Genomic DNA, 17,976 nt, shown 5'->3' with positions numbered 1-17,976 from the left:
TCTTAGAGGGAATTTACCCCTTCTCTATACTGACTTAAACAATCAGAAACGTATTTGGCTATGCATACCCCTTACCTATTAGGTGTCTACAATTTAAAGGTTAAGCTCAGCTTTTGGGAAATGATACACATGTTTTTTGCATAAAGAAATGTGCAATTTGTTGTTGGTTTCCCCCGCGGGGCCTGCAGAGCACTGTAGCTGCGACCAGTGAATAACAGGTGCAATGCCAGGCCCCTACAGCTTTTAGCCTGTACCACCAATGTATGGACTGTCACTTTGAAAGCTGCGGGGCTTGTGAATGAACTTCAACAGAGCACTGCACAGCCATACTGTTTTGGAAAAATGACAGTGGGTGCAGGGAGAAGAACCCCCCGGCTGATGTCATGGTGGGAGAAATGCTAGAGCATGTTATAATTGTTATAACATGCTCCAAAATTATGAACTCAGCATTTAACATACTTCATGAAGCTCCAGCATTGTAAACGTCTTCCCGTCTGCTGAATGTATACATGTGGCAGCATGGAGCAGGTCCATGGTGCTGCATATAGAGGGGGGTTGAAGTTTTGTGTTGCGAACATACCAAATTGCACACCCCCAGCTCCAGGTTGGGCGTGAGTAGGATGGGTTCCCAATCGCGTGATCACTAACAATCGATTGCAAATTGCACTCCAAATGCAGAAAGCTACGCCGTAAAAAAATGTGCAATCCGAATCACGGCAAAAAAGCTTCATAAACAATTGGTAAGCCATTGAAATCAACAGGCTGCCCTATGCATGTTGTGCGAAAGTACACAAAAATAAAGAAAAAAAAATATGCAGGTTCAAATCAGCAGGTGTGAATGAGGCCCTTATGATCTGAGCAAATTCCATGTAGACAGTAGAGATCACCCAGGACACTTCTTCACACTGTGTACAGACATGGCACAGGGAGAGAATACACATCTCACAATCGTGTCACACAATAATAATGCTTATTATATCAATAATAATATTAGAATAATGATCTGTCAGCATTGGATTGTCCCCCCAATACACAGAAGCCCCCCGATCCTCCTCCAGGTGTACAGGTGAGGAGAAGTGTGGACACCCCTCCCCCTAGAGAACCGTTACTTGCAAAAAGTTGCGGTCCATGTGCAGTGTGTGGCCCCTGGAGAGAGTGTGTGGCCCCTAGAATTAGGAACTCCTCAGCCCGTGTGTGTAGATGAATTGGGAGTGCCGGTCATTTCCCTGTCTGTCCTATGAGGGGAAAGACCCCCGGTGTGTACTGAGAGCCGCATACAGCCTGAACTCTCCTGCTATGTGTCCGTCCATATACCCTCGTCTCCTCACTCCTGTGCAATCCTCACTTACCTCCCCCCTCCACTCACACACACACACTTACCTGCCTCCCCTCTCACTACTCTCTGCTCCTGCTAGCAGACAGCCAGCCAGCGCACTGCGTGACGTCACCAACATGGCGGCGCCCAGTGCCACGTCAAGGAGCGGGGAGCGGAGTGTGAGTGACAACAACATGGAGAGCACCTGGGGGGATCACTGGCGGGACACAGGCTGTGTGTGTGACTGCAATCATATCACATGGGGTGACACTGGCAGGAGCTCCCAGTGCTTGTTAGGCTGCAGGACTGTTACCTACCTTTACTACCCACAACAAGCATGCAGACAGTGAAGGCTAAACCATATCATCCAACTTGATACAGAGAGACACACTGTCACTGCCAGAGCCGCTTTTGTTTTTTGTATACATGGTTAACCACTTCAATACTGGACACTTTCACCTCCTTCCTGCCCAAGCCAATTTTTTTTTTTAGCTTTGGATCTTGGACCTTGGATTGTGGGCTCCTTGAGGGTAGGGACTGATGTGAGAGTGCACTATACAGGGATAGGGACAATTGTGGACACTCACTCAGGTTGAACTGGATGGACTGGTGTCTTTATTCAACCTTAATAACTATGTGACTGTACCCAAATAAATTTTATTTTGTAGTAATACAAAGTCGCATGACTTTGGAGTGCAACTGTGATGCAACTTTGGATGGGTGCGACTTGAATGTGACTTTTAAAGGTTACCATTGAAGTATATGGCCCTCAAGTCGCATTAAAAGGTGGACCAAAGTAGTGCATGAACTACTTGGAAGTCACTTTGACTTTAGGTTGCATAGATGGGAACTGTACTCATTGAAAAACATGGGGTGTGACTTGTCCTGCGACTTTGATGTCCAAAGTCACACAAGTGTAAGTGGAGCTTTATATCACTACTGTTTTTTTTATTTGCTTATTTGATTCTCTTTGTTGGACTGGGCTGTCTCTTTGCTGGCTATGGGGTATGTCTCTTGCTCGATATGGGGATGTCTCTTTGCTGGATTTGGGGGGGGGGGGGGTCTCTCTGCTGGATCTGAGCCTGTCTCTTTTCTGAAAATGAGCCTGTCACTGGATGACCCCACCCCATCTGATGTCACAGTGGGAGGCTTTTTAATTTTTTTCTATTTTTCAGGTCTGTCGGGTGGCATGATTGAAGATGGATGGACATGGCGGGACACTTTTTTTTTTTCTTTTTTTTTTAAATAAAGGAATTGTCAAAAATTGTCTGTTGTGGTTTTTACTTTGTGAGAAAAAGCGGTGGAGAAGGTGGCTAGCTGACCGATGCCTTTAAAGAGGAAGTAAACCCTGATGGGTTTACTTCCTCTTTCATTCAATGCAAAGGCAAAGCATAATGGACTACTATGCATCGCATAGTAGCCCATTATGTGTCACTTACCTGACACAGGAGCCAGCGATGTCACCGCTGTCCCCTGTAGTCCGGCGCATCCATCTTTTCGGTGGAGTCTCGCAGCTCCGCCGCTGTCATTCGGCGGAGCCGCGATGACGTCACTCCCAGGCATGCGCACGGGAGCCGACAAATATTTCTTGGACCTACAGGTAAGCCTTAATCTAGGCTTACCTGTAGGTCAAAGTGGTTTGTAAGGGTTTACAACCACTTTAAACTATTTTTTTAGTCCTCAGCGCCGATAGGTTCAAGCAACCATTGGCAAGAGCAGACTTGGAGATTTTTCCAACTGAGCATCTACTGGGTTACTGGGTCTTGAGGATGAACCACTGGCCAGAACTTGCTCAATACGCAATCGAGCTACTGGCCTGTCCTGCATCCAGCATGCTTTTTGAGTGGACATTCAGTACTGCTGGAGGGTTTCTGCCCCTGTTTATCAGGGGCATGTAATTTAAAATTTTGAACACATTTTTAACAGCAGAGCCTGTTCCTGCACCAAACAAGAATAACTGTGAGGTGTTATTTTTCTGGCACCACCAATACCCAAGGTCCAATTTTTCTTCCCCTGTTTAACAGGGGCATGCAAATTGCATGAACTAATTTTTAACAGCAGGGTCCGTTCCTCAACCACCTCTGAGCCTGCCCCTGCAGAGCTGACAGAATCCCTGCCCCAGTGTGGCTCCTGTCCCCTAAACAAACCAACTGAAGCACTGCATGGCATTGTTTTGTCTGACTCTTTGCATAGCCCCTTGAATGCTTGCGGAGCACTTCTGGTTCAGAGGACAGTTCCACAGAAGAGGCCATAGAGGAAGAAGAAGAGGAGGGGGTGGAGCAGACAGATGTGCCAGAATCACCACCAGCTTTTTGTAGGCGTGGTGGCGGAACAAGCTCCAACACTGAACCCTGTCCTGTATACTTCCCAGCTGCCAGCAGAGTTACCCAGTGTGCCGTGAAGGAAAGGTAATGTCCCTGACCATGCCTGCTGGACCATGAGTCAGCGGTAATATGAACCTTGCTGCTGACCGCCCTGTCCAATGAGTCCAAAACATTGCCTTCCACATGACGGTAGAGAGCTGGAATGGCCTTACATGAAAAGAAAGGTCTTTTTGGAACCTGACACTGTGGTACAGCACATTCCACAAATTCACGAAAGGGGGCAGAGTCTACCAGCTGTAAAGGCATCAGTTGGAGTGCTAGCAATTTGGCCAAGCTAGCATTTGGACACTGAGCATGTGGATGGCTGGGACAGTATTTTTTTTTTTTTGCAGTTCAGCAACTGGTAGCAAAATTTGCCTGCTGAAATCAACTGGTGTACTACTAGCAGATTGGCTGCTAGTACTTGTGGCACCTATTGCTATACCTTCATTCCTCTCAGTGCTGGTTTTTGAGAGTACTGGAGGTATAGTAGGGGTTGAGATCCCAGATGAGAGCAACGAGAAGTTCACCTTTTTTATGATGTGGGTCTTTAAGGTGCTGTTGCCAAAGGACTGCATGGCAGGTCATCATATGTCTTGTCAAGCATGTGGTGCCCAAGCGGGTGCTGTTCTGGTCATGCTTGATCCACTTCTGACATAGATTGCAAACAGCAATGGTGCGATCTACTGCACATGTGTCGAAAAAAGCACACACCAATAAACTTTTGGAAGTCAGTGGGGAGTCAGCAGCGCCCTGCACCCGTGGAGCTCTGTGGTGTAATGCAATAGGGTGGCTGCCCTTAAGCTGGCCCCTGGAGGATATTCTGCCTCTTTGGAGTTGTGCCTCCTCCCCACTTTCATCCTCTCTTCTCTCAGGCACCCAAGTACAGTCAGTGACTTCATCATTTCCTCCTTGTCATTTGAGCAAATGTGGCAGTATGCTGCAGCTGGGGGAACATGACTGCTAGTTTCTTGTCCTTCTGTGGCACCCCCTCTCTCCAGGCTCACGTTACTCCCTTCCTCAGCCTGGGAACCAACATCGGAGCCTTCAAATTGCTGCGCGTCCTCCAGCAACATGTAACCGACACTATGGTCGAATCATTCTGGTGACTCATGATGGTGTGGCTACAGAAGGAGCAAATGTGGACAAGGAGCCAGTGGAATAGGCTGCTTTGGCAGCTGCAATGGAAGGCAAACTAGTAAGCCTGGGTGACAGAGGATGAGAAGGATGAGGATGGCTTAGTAAGTAGGGGTGCAACGGATCGGCACGATCCGAACGGGTCACCCCGCTCAGATCGGCACACGCCGCAAGGCGCTCCGCGGTCTCGGCCTTAGGAAAGGCTGAGGCTTCGGCCTAGTTCCGGGCGGTGGCCATTTTGTTACACCCATCTGCGTTTACACTGTGATCGCTCCGTGATGGAGCGATCACCTGTAAAAAAACCGGCGTCATGACGACGCCGGTTTTTCTCTCCCCTCTCTGTACTGATCTGTACAGTGGAGGGGAGAAATCGGATGGCAGCCACAGCCATCCCAGCAATACTCTGCAATACATACCCTGCCAATACTCTGCAATACTTACCCTGCCAATACTCTGCAATACTTACCCTGCCAATACTCGCCAATACTCTGCAATACTTACCCTGCCAATACTCTGCAATACTTACCCTGCCAATACTCTGCAATAAATACCCTGCCAATACTCTGCAATAAATACCCGGCCAATACTCTGCAATAAATACCCGGCCAATACTCTGCAATAAATACCCGGCCAATACTCTGCAATACTTACCCAGCCAATACCCTGCAATACTCTGCAATACCCAGCCATACCCATCCATGCTCAGCCAATATTACATTGGGGGAGATGTATATTGTAGTGGGGACTATATGGTGGTGGCATTTTCACAGGTTTTTGCAAATTCAATTATTATTTGTTGATCCGAAAAATTATCCGATCCATGACTCTGATCCGAGGAACCATCCGATCCGTGAGTTTTTTGATCCGTTGCACCCCTATTAGTAAGCCACTCCACCAACTCTTCTGCATGTTGTGGCTGAATAACACGGCCAGCAGCAGAAAAAAAGGACAAGTGTGCCCCGCCTGCAGAGGATGCACCATGTCAGTGACCACCACTTTTCACTGTAGACACAGAGGCTGCTTGCCCTCTTTTAGTGGCCCGTGAGGATCTGCCTCTCTTTGGTGGCCTTCCAGACACGATGCAGATTTTTTTTCTTATACTGTATACTGTGTGCACTGCATTATATACTACACCACCTGCACTGTATTAGATACTGTACTCCAACTGCACCTTATATACTGTACACTGCCTCAAGTTTATTATATACTGTGTACACTGCTTTCACTGTATTAGATAGTGTACACGGACTGCACCAAATATACTGTACGCCACCTGAAGTGTATTATATAGTGTACACACTGTATTGTATACTGTGTACACCGCCTGCACTGTATTAGATACTGTACACCAAATGCATTGTATTATATACTGTACAACACTGCCTGCACTGTTATATACTGTACACCAACTGTACTGTATTATATACTGTGCACTGCCTGCACTGTATTATATACTGTAAAACTCTGCACTGTATTATATACTGTACACTGCCTGTACTTATATACTGTACACCAACTGCACTGTATATACTGTACAATACCGACTGCACTGTATTTTATACTGTACACTGCTCTGTAATAAAAATATATATATATATATATATTGTAGGGGATCAGACTCAATGCAGGGACAAATGCACAGTTTCTTTAGGAAAACATCATGTTTAATCCACAGGATATTCCTAAACAGAAGAAAAAGGTAATCTTGCCATTAATCAAACAAAAATAAATTTAAGCTCTACCAAGCCTTACTGTGTCCATAGTCTGACCAGTCCTTGGTTTTGTAGTAAAACAAAAAGAGAAGCGCCATCAGGTCAGGATGAATCGGGTTTAATAGATACCCAACGTATATGTTCACTTACATGTGGTTAAAATAAGTTCAGCACAAGAAATCCTTAAGCCCCGTACACACGAGCGGACTTATGTCCGACAGACTTCCGAAGGAGTTCTGCCGGAGTTCCGACAGAGTTCTGACGGACTTTTCGAATGAGCGGACTTGGCCACACACAATCACACCAAACTCCAAAGGATTCGAACGTGATGACGTACGACTGGACTCGAATAAGGAAGTTCATAGCCAGTAGCCAATAGCTGCCCTAGCGTCGGTTTTAGTCCGTCGGAATAGCATACACATGAGCGAATTTTTCGGTAGGAACTGGGTCCGGCGGAGTTCCGTCGGAAAAATTTGAAGCATGTTCCATTTTCTAAAGTCTGTCAGACTTTTGCGAATCAAAAGTCCGTTGCAGCCCACACACGATCGAAAAGTCTGACGGAATCATTCCGTCAGACTTTGGATGTCGAAAAGTCCGCTCGTGTGTACGGGGCTTTAGTTAGTGGCATCTCCCAGCGTGGTAATAGCTCTGTGATATATCCATCTATAGAAAACAAATAGAGACCCATCCAGCAGGAAATCATAATGCAGTCCAATGGAGCTGAAACTGAGGCTTGGCTCTTTGTCATTATCTAAAAACTTCTGCGCTCTATGGAAAGAATGGAGAATAACTAGTAGAAAAAAGCAGCAATCACTAAATGAGTTGTCTCTCACTACTGGAAAATAAAAATAAAAGTTGTGATGCGCTAATTTCAAGACCAAAAAGACTGACCTTTGTTTCTGGTGGGAACTGAATGGAATAGCAGTTGCTACCTGGTCCATCAGACTGAAGGTCGTGTGTTTGTGTCATTGCAGTTTACCTGCCATTCACGAGGAAGTTAGAGAAGTCTCCCAAAGATTGTGTTACCCTGCCGTTTTCAGCAATCATCCTGGTGATCATCATTTATATTGCTGTTTACTCACAGCAGTGAGGTAATTGCATATTATTTGCACTCTATTGCACGGATCATCACGGATGGATTGATTGCCCAGCACGTTGCACATTTCACTTAGTGCATTTACCGAATTGCATGATCTGTCTGTGTATGGGACATTTTATCTCCAATCACGCTGGTCACTTGAATTGAACATTTTATATTTGTTTGTTATTTAGGACCTGTATTTTATACATTTTTTAAGTATATCCACTCTTTATATGTTTTTTAAATTTTATATGACAAATTTGCGTTTTTTGCACATTATATGATAAATTTGCGTTTTTTTGCACATTTAGTCACTTTATGGTCCTTGCACCAGTTATCACTTAAACGTATACTCCAAACTTGTCTTTGCTTCACTATATACATTTTGCAACAAGTTCACACACTGTATATATGTATGCATTTTGGTCTTTATGACAAATTTGCGTTTGTTTGCACATAGAGTCACCCTATGGTTTATGCACTAGCTATCACTTTTATGTATGCACAGAAGCATTATTTGATTAATTTATGCACAGTTGCACTTTGTATTTTTTAATTGTACATTTGTGGTTTACTACGATTATTTTATGGTTTGAAATTAGCGCATCACAACTTTTATTTTTATTGGCTCTTTGTCAGCTGTGGATTACAGGAGCTTAGCGCGGTGAGGTCACTGCTAATGCAACAACGTTTTGGCGCATGCGCACTGTAAACAACAGGTGCGCACCTTCCTTAAGCATAGAGGACAAAGGCTAATACAGTGTGTACACTATAGGGTGGCACAGTGGTGTAGTGGTTAGCACTCTCACCTAGCAGTAAATAGGGTCGCTGGTTCAAATCCCAACCACGACACTACCTGCCTGGAGTTTGCATGTTCTCCCTGTGCCTGCGTGGGTTTCCTCCGGGTACTCCGGTTTCCTCCCACACTCCAAAGACATGCAGGTAGGTTAATTGGCTTCTAAACAAAATTGGCCTTAGTATATGAATGGGGACCTTAGATTGTGGGCTCCTTGAGGGTAGGTACCAATGTGAGTGTGCAATGTACAGGGATAGGGGTAGACACTCACTCAGGTTGGACTGGTGTCTTTATTCAACCTTACTAACTATGAAACTAATAGGGGCCTTATAAGTTCTGACAATAGGCGCACTAAGTAAACCTTATTCATCCTGACCTGGTGGCGCTTTTTTCTGTTTGTTTTAGGTGTCTTTGAAACTGGCTTCTGGCTTCCCCTGAAAAAGCTTGCCCTGGAGCATGGATTGTCGGTTCGATTACACAAAGGTTTTTTTTCACTTTTACCCCCTAAATATTGTCTCCAATTAATATAGCATCATAGACTGATCGAAAGTGGACATTCTCTGAGTTTTTAGTTCCATCCAGCAACAGTGCTACTAACCTCTGCTCTTGGTTTTGTAGTAAGTGTCCTTGCAAATGCAAATACTTTGTATCCAAAGTCAGGGAATAAGCAGCCATGCTCCCAGTTGCCTCCTCACATGGAGACACACACTCTCTCTGAGAGCTAGGACCAGCTGCCTTAAAGAGGAAGTAAACCCTGATGGGTTTACTTACTCTTTGATTCCCTGCAAAGGTAAAAAATAATGGACTACTATGCATTGCATAGTAGTCCATTATGTGTCACTTACCTGACACAGGAGCCAGCGAAGTCACCACTGTCCCCTGTAGTTCCGAGCGTCCATCTTCTTGGTGGGTCTCGCTGCTCCGGCGCTGTAATTCGTCGGAGCAGCGATGACGTTACTCCCGCGCATGCGCACGGGAGCCGACACTCGTGGCATATCGCCGCGATCTGCAGCTTGCCCAGTGCGCCTGCGTGCAGCCGTCTACGGCGCATGCGCCGTAGACAGCGGTGGCTGTCTTCGGGGTAAATATCTCCTAAACCGTATAGGTTTAGGAGATATTTCTTGGACCTACAGGTAAGCCTTAATCTAGGCTTACCTGTAGGTCAAAGTGGTTTGTAAGTGTTTACAACCACTTTAACAGGATTGCCTCTGGGTACCGGGTGGCATAGTCCAAGACAACCAGGATATACTGGTGCCCCCTAGCGGACTTAACCAAGGGACCTAAGATATCCATGGCAATCCTGTCAAAGGGCTCTTCAATAATGGGTCAAGGTACAGATGGACTCCTGAAATGTGAGACCGGAGCTGTGAGTTGACAAACTGGGCAAGATTCACAGTACAATTTTACCTCTTTGTGTAAACCTGGCCAATAAAACTTTTTCAATATTCTCTCCTTATTTTTATCCACCCCAGATGTCCCCCAAGAACATGAGAATGTGCCAGATCTAGCACCATGCGTCTATGAGGTTGAGGTACTAGCTACTGTCTCTCTCCTCTTATTTCATGACTTGGTATAACAAGTCATTTTCCATAGCAAAATGGAAGAATAGAGCCTCCTCCCCTGGCTCTTGGAGTATCCCATTTACCACTTTTACCTGTTCTCTTGTCCTAGTTAAAGTGGGGCCCTAAGCTGGGCCGTGCCAAACTTTTCTCGGGTCGTGGGACGGTCCGGTAGGTCTAACTCCAGAGGGGGGTCCTCTGTGTCACCTGCAAGGACCTCCAAGGGAAAATGTGCAGACTCTTTCTCTTCATTCTGCCCCTCCAGGGGTTCCGGGCAGTAGGAATCCACTCCAGCTGGGGGGCCTGCTCCCTGGGCCTTTCCCCATAAGTCAGAGTCCAGGAACAGTGTTATACATGAGATTTGGGACTACTCTAACCTCATGGTACATGGCACCACAGGGAGATAAGATAGACACAATGGCCGCAGGGTAGCACTTGGTATCCCCGTGAATACAAACAATGCCCATTAGCTGTCACTGCAACTTTTGGGGGTTCACGAGATTGGCATGCACTAGAGTTACTAGACTGCCAGAATCCAGCAAGGCAGGCATCTGGCAACCATCCACTTTAATGACACAAATCTGTTTCTTAGTGCCGCCTGGCTGTTGTAGGGTGCCTCCTGGTGTAGCAACAAAAGAGCTTTGCTAGGTCATACTGTAATCCATAAATTCCTGATTTAGCAGACAACTGGTGGCCAGGTGTCCCAGTTCTTGACAATGCCAGCACACTATAGGACCTTAGTCCTGGTGGGTCTCCCTTTGGTGATTGAGCCTCCTCACACCTTGCCCCTCAGGAACCTCAATCGCATTTACCACCCTTTTCCCCCACTTTAGAGCAGGATTGCCTTTTCCCAGGTTGGTAGGCTTCTGTCACTTGGAGAAGAATTCTTTGGGTACTACTCCCTGAAGAAAATTCTCAGTACACAAGTACCGCTCCAAGAGGGCCACCAACTCATTGGCATCTTTAGGATCAGCTCTCCCGGCAAACCACTGTATAGGGGTTGGAAGGGCTCTCACAAAGTGGTCCACTAAGACTCTCTCCACGATTTGGGCTGGGGTGGCAACCTCTGGCTGTAACCACATCCATGTGAGGTGAATGAGGTCATACATCTGGGACCTTGCATGTTGGTCCACCTTAAATTGCTAAGCATGTACACGCTGAGCTCTCGCAGCCATTGTTACGGCAAGGCAGGCCAGAATCAAATTTTTCAGGGTTTTATATTGCCAGGTCTCAGCAGCATTAACTGCTTGCCAACCGCCTCACGCTGATATACGTCGGCATAAGGGCTCATACAGGCAGAATCATGTACCTGTACATTGCCCTTTAAGAGTCGGCCAGCGGGCGCGCGCACATACCAGCTGCAAGCTTCGTGAGTCGGGTCCCGGGTCCCGTGGACTCGATCGCTACAGGGTTACCCGTGATCACCTCACGGGGAGGAAGAACGGGGAGATGCTAATGTAAACAAGCATCTCCCCGTTCTGTCTAGTGACAGTGTCAATGATCTCTGCTCCCTGTGATCAGAGCAGAGATCAGTGACATGTCACACACAAGCCACACCCCCCACAGTTAGAAACATGCCCCTAGGACACACTTAACCCCTACACTGCCACCTAGTGGTTAATCCCTTCACTGCTAGTGTCATTTACACAGGAATCAGTGCATTTGTATAGCACTGATTGCTGTATAAATGACAATGGTTCCAAAAATGTGTCAAAAATGTCCGATGTATCCTCCATCATTTAAAAAAAAAAATTATTAATAAAAATGCCATAAAACTATCCCCTATTTTGTAAACGCTATAATTTTTGCATAAACCAATCAATAATCGCTTATTGCGATTTTTTTTTTTTTTTACCAACAATATCTTGAAGAATACATAGCGGCCTAAACTGAGGAAAAAAATAGTTTTTTTTATATATTTTTGGGGGATATTTAGTATAGCAAAACTGTAAAAATAATGGATTTTTTTCAAAATTGTCGCTCTTTTTTTGTTTATAGCACAAAAAATAAAAACCACAGGGGTGATCAAATACCACCAAAAGAAAGCTCTATTTGTGGGGAAAAAAATACATCAATTTTGTTTGGGATCCACGTCGCACGACCGCGCAATTGTCAGTTAAAGCGACGCAGTGCCGAATTCGTAAAAGGTGCTCTGGTCAGGAAGGGGGTAAATCCTTCCAGGGCTGAAGTGGTTAAGATCAAAATAGGCCTTCTGTGGGTCCCCGGTCAAAAAGGGAGCAAGGACCTCAGCCCATTGGTCCTTGGGTAGTCCTTCACACTCTGCCACCCTCTCAAAAACTGTGAGGAAAGCCTCCATGTCATCCTCAGCCGTCATTTTCTATAGTGCAGCCTTCACTCGCTTGTGTAAATCTTCAACATTGTCCACACGTAGAACCTTGTCATTCAGGGACTGTACCTGACTCTGTATGAGCTTATTGAATTGCTCCTGCATGGCTGCTTGGGTAGCAGTTATCAACAAGCGGTTTGTTTCTTGTTGGTCTGTGCGTGCTTGTACCAGCTGTTTGATTATTTTCTCCATCCTCTTAACAGTATACTAGTACGAGTGAATTAAAAAAATATATATATATATCTATATCACACTGTATATAGTTACATAGTAGGTGAGGTTAAAAAAAGATACGAGTATATATATATATATATATATATATAAATGCACTGCCTGCACTGTATATATATAGTCTACCATAACTATACTGTATACAGTATCTCACAAAATTGAGTACACATTTTTGTAAATATTTTATAATATCTTTTCATGTGACAACACAAGTAGTGAGTGTACAGCTTGTATAATGAGTATATAACATAGTGTAAATGTGCTGTCCCCTCAAAATAACTCAACACAGCCGTTAATGTCTAAACCTCTGGTAACCAAAGTGAGTACACCCCTAAGTGAAAATGTCCAAATTGGGCCTAAAGTGTCAATATTTTGTGTGGCCTCCATTATTTTCCAGCACTGCCTTAACTCTCTTGGGCATGTAGTTCACCAGAGCTTCACAGGTTGCCACTGGAGTCCTCTTCCACTCCTCCATGACGACATCTCAGAGCTGGTGGATGTTAGAGACCTTGCGCTCCTCCACCTTTCATTTGAGAATGCCCCACAGATGCTCAATAGGGTTTAGGTCTGGAGACATTCTTGGCCAGTCCATCACCTTTACCCTCAGATTCTTTAGCAAGGCAGGGGTTATCTTGGAGGCATGTTTGGGGTCGTTATCATATTGGAATACTGCCCTGCAGTCCAGTCTCCGAAGGAAGGGGATCTTGCTCGGCCTCAGTATGTCACAGTACATGTTAGCATTCATGGTTCCCTCAATGAACTGTAGCTCCCCAGTGCGTCCTTTTCTTCCCACAAATAGAGCTTTCTTTTGATGGTATTTGATTGCCTCTGCGATTTTTACTTTTTGCGATATAAATGGAAAAAGACCAAAAATGTTGAGAAAAAAATGTATTTTCTACTTTTTGTTATAAGAAAAATCGAATAAACTCAATTTTAGTCATACATTTAGGGCAAAATGTATCCACATGTCTTTAGTAAAAAAAATGTCAATAAGCGTATATTTATTGGTTTGCGCAAAAGTTATAGCGTCTACAAACTAGAGTACATTTTCTGGAATTTACACAGATTTTAATTTATGACTGCCTATCTCATTTCTTGAGGTGCTTAAATGGCAGGGCAGTACAAACCCCCCCAAATTACCCCATTTTGGAAAGCAGACACCCCAAGGAAATTGCTGAGGGGCATGTTGAGCCCATTGAATATTTTTTTTTTTTCAAGTGATTGAATAATGACACAAAAAAAAAAAGTTTACAAAAAGTTGTCACTAAGGCCGGGTTCACACCGCTGCGATGCGGGAACGCCGCGAATCCACGGCGTTTTCCCGCATCGCACACCTCCCGCCGGCAGTTCACACTGCCCTATGCGGACGGCTGGGAGTGTCAATGATATGTTAATGACACCCCCAGATCCGTCCGCATATCGCAGTGCGATCTGCCGACTCGCACAGGAATCGGATCGCATGGTGTGAACCCCCATGCGATCCGATTCTGTTGCGGACCAAAAAAAGGGTCCCATGCGAGTTTGCTGCGGGAGCGATGCGAATTCAGCCATACTATCTGTATGGCTGAACTCGCATCGCTACGGAGATCGGATGTGATTTGCGGTGCGAATCACATCCGGATCTCCCCCCGCAGCAGTGTGAACCCAGCCTTAATGATATATTGCTCACACATGCCATAGGTACAGTGGTGTGAAAAAGTGTTTGCCCCCTTCCTCATTTCCTGTTCCTTTGCATGTTTGTCACACTTAAGTGTTTCGGAACATCAAACCAATTTAAACAATAGTCAAGGACAACACAAGTAAACACAAAATGCAATTTGTAAATGAAGGTGTTTATTATTAAAGGTGAAAAAAAATCCAAACCATCATGGCCCTGTGTAAAAAAGTGATTGCCTCCTTGTTAAAACATACTATAACTGTGGTTGTCCACACCTGAGTTCAATTTCTCTAGCCACACCCAGGCCTGATTATTGCCACACCTGTTCACAATCAAGGCATCACTTAAATAGGAGCTGCTTGACACAGTAAGGTCCACCAGAAGATCCTTAAAAGCTACACATCATGCCGAGACCCAAAGAAATTCAGGAACAATTGAGAAAGAAAGTAATTGATATTTATCAGTCTGGAAAGGGTTATAAAGCCATTTCCAAAGCTTTGGGAATCCAGCGAACCACAGTGAGAGCCATTATCCACAAATGGCGAAGACATGGAACAGTGGTGAACCTTCCCAGGAGTGGCCGGCCGCCCAAAATTACCCCAAGAGCGCAGCGACGACTCATCCAAGAGGTCACAAAAGACCCCACAACAACGTCCAAGGAACTGCAGGCCTCACTTGCCTCAGTTAAGGTCAGCGTTCATGCCTCCACCATCAGGAAAAGACTGGGCAAAAATGGCCTGCATGGCAGAGTTCCAAGGAGAAAACCACTGCTGAGCAAAAAGAACATCAAAGCTCGTCTCAATTTCTCCACAACACATCTTGATGATCCCCAAGACTTTTGGGACAACATTCTGTGGACCGATGAGACAAAAGTGGAACTCTTTGGAAGGTGTGTGTCCAAGTATATCTGGCGTAGAAGGAACACTGCATTTCATAAAAAGAACATTATACCAACAGTAAAATATGGTGGTGGTAGTGTGATGGTCTGGGGCTGTTTTGCTGCTTCAGGACCTGGAAGACTTGCCGTGATAAAAGGAACTATGAATTCTGCTGTCTACCAAGAGATCCTGAAGGAGAATGTCCGACCATCTGTTCGTGTACTCAAGCTGAAACGAACTTGGGTTCTGCAGCAGGACAATGATCCTAAACACACCAGCAAGTCCACCACCGAATGGCTGAAGAAAAACAAAATGAAGACTTTGGAGTGGCCTAGCCGAAGTCCTGACCTGAATCCTATTGAGATGTTGTGGTATGACCTTAAAAAGGCCGTTCATGCTCGAAAACCCTCTAATGTAACTGAATTAGGACAATTCTGCAAAGATGAGTGGGCCAAAATTCCTCCAGGACGCTGTAAAAGCCTCATTGCACGTTATCGCAAACGCTTGGTTGCAGTTGTTGCTGCTAAGGGTGGCCCAACCAGTTATTAGGTTTAGGGGGCAATCACTTTTTCACACAGGGCCATGATGGTTTGGATTTTTTTTCACCTTTAATAATAAACACCTTCATTTACAAATTGCATTTTGTGTTTACTTGTGTTGTCCTTGACTATTGTTTAAATTGGTTTGATGTTCCGAAACACTTAAGTGTGACAAACATGCAAAGGAACAGGAAATGAGGAAGGGGGCAAACACTTTTTCACACCACTGTATATGTGGAATTGCACCCCAAAATATATTCTGCTGCTTCTCCTGAGTATGGGGATACCACATATGTGGGACTTTTTGGGAGTCTAGCCGCGTACGGCACCCCGAAAACCAATCACTGCCGTCGGGATTTCTAAGGGTGAAAATTTTTGATTTCACTCCTCACTACCTATCACAGTTTTGAAGGCCATAAAATGCCAAAATAACATAAAACCCCCCCAAATGACCACATTTTGGAAAGTAGACACCCCAAGGAAATTGCTGAGGGGCATGTTGAGCCAATTGAATATTTTTTTTTGTCCCAAGTGATTGAATAAAGACACAAAAAAAAAAAAAAAGTTTACAAAAAGTTGTAACTAAATGATATATTGCTCACACATGCCATAGTTATATGTGGAATTGCACCCCAAAATATATTCTGCTGCTTCTCCTGAATACGAGGATACCACATATGTGGGACTTTTTGGGAGTCTAGCCGCGTACGGCACCCCGAAAACCAATCACTGCCTTCAGGATTTCTAAGGGTGCAAATTTTTGATTTCACTCCTCACTACCTATCACAGTTTCGAAGGCCATAAAATGCCAAAATAGCACAACCCCCCCCCCCCCCCCAATGACCCCATTTTGGAAAGTAGACACCCCAAGCTATTTACTGAGAGGCATGTTGAGTCCATAAAATATTTTATATTTTGCCACAAGTTGCAGGAGTATTACAATTTTTTTTTTGCACAAAGTTGTCACTAAATGATATATTGCTCACACATGCTATGGGCATAAGTGAAATTACACCCCAAAATAAATTCTGCTGCTTCTCCCGAGTAGGGGGATACCACATGTGGGGGACTTTTTGGGAGCCTAGCCACGTACGGGACCCCGAAAACCAAGCACTGCCTTCCGGATTTAAATATAAAACGCTACCAAAAAAAACTGTTAGCATCGCAGGGATCAGGCCTGACTCTGCGAATGCTGCAGTTATGTGTTTAGTGTTTTGTAAGTGACAGTGATCGATCGATACTGCACTTGGGTGGGCTGGACGGAGGGGCAAAACGCAGGTGCCAGCAGGTATCTGGGCTGATCCCGCTAACAATGCGTTTTTTTGGAACCCTAAACTGCTGGGGACGCTAGTATAGATCTGATCAGATCAGATATTGATCTGTTCAGATTCTATACCACTATGGGAGGTGTATGCTTTGCGCGTGGGTGTTAGCGGTACTGGCACTAACCTAGCGCTGCCTGGGGCGATGCAGACCCTGACCCTAAAACCTAATTGATATCACCCGCCGGGTGATCAGGGGGTTAAACCTTTATTGGGTAATAAATGGTGGGTGCCCTGATGCTATAAAAAGCAAACTAACTAACCAGAGTCACCCGTAACACTTATACGGTGATAACTGGTGAAAGGGTAACTAGTGGCAATCAGGGGGTTAAAATCTTTATTAGGTAGTATATGGGGGTCCCTGGCGCTATATAAAAACCTGACGGGAAACCTAAATAACTAACTGACTAACCAGCGTCACCAGTGGCGGTGATCGCTGGTGAAAGGGTTAACTAGGGGCAATCAGGGAGTTAAAACCATTATTGGGTAGTATATGGGGGTACCTAGCGCTATAAAAACCTGGCGGTGAACCTAAAAAAATAACTAGCTACCTAGCGGCATTAGTGACACTAATGCAGCGATCAGAAAAATGATTGCTTAGTGACACTGGCAAAAGGGGGTGAAAGGGTTAACTAGGGGCAATCAGGGGGTTAAAACTGTTATTGGGTAGTATATCGGGGTACCTAGCGCTATAAAAACCTGGCGGTGAACCTAAAAAAATAACTAGCTACTTAACGGCACCAGTGACACTAATGCAGCGATCAGAAAAACGATCGCTTAGTGACACTGGCAAAAGGGGGTGAAAGGGTTAACTAGGGGCAATCAGGAGGTTAAAACCATTACTGGGTAGTATATCGGGGTACCTAGCGCTATAAAAACCTGGCGGTGAACCTAAAAAAATAACTAGCTACTTAGCGGCACCAGTGACACTAATGCAGCGATCAGAAAAACGATCGTTTAGTGACACTGGCAAAAGGGGGTGAAAGGGTTAACTCTAGGGGAAATCAGGGGGTTAAACCTTTATTGGGGGGGTAGGGGG

General features: G+C 45.1%; 1 protein-coding gene across 2 annotated transcripts in view; it reads right to left on the bottom strand.

Moving 5' to 3' along the window:
• The window catches only part of SEC23A (SEC23 homolog A, COPII component), a 256,161-nt gene extending 254,637 nt beyond the window's left edge, over nt 1-1,524 (bottom strand). For both annotated transcript variants that reach the window (XM_077464838.1, XM_077464839.1), the window contains exon 1: nt 1,381-1,524. The gene's annotated coding sequence lies outside the window, so the exon portion shown is untranslated. The remainder of the gene's footprint in view (nt 1-1,380) is intronic.
• Between the last annotated feature and the right edge of the window lie 16,452 nt (nt 1,525-17,976).

The sequence above is a fragment of the Lithobates pipiens genome, unplaced genomic scaffold (assembly GCF_037356315.1).
Source record: "Lithobates pipiens isolate NorthernLeopardFrog02 unplaced genomic scaffold, aLitPip1_a1.2 Scaffold_30, whole genome shotgun sequence".
NCBI classification, from domain to species: Eukaryota; Metazoa; Chordata; class Amphibia; order Anura; family Ranidae; genus Lithobates; species Lithobates pipiens.
Note: the sequence above shows the minus strand (reverse complement) of the source record. Positions and strands in the feature narration are given on the sequence as shown.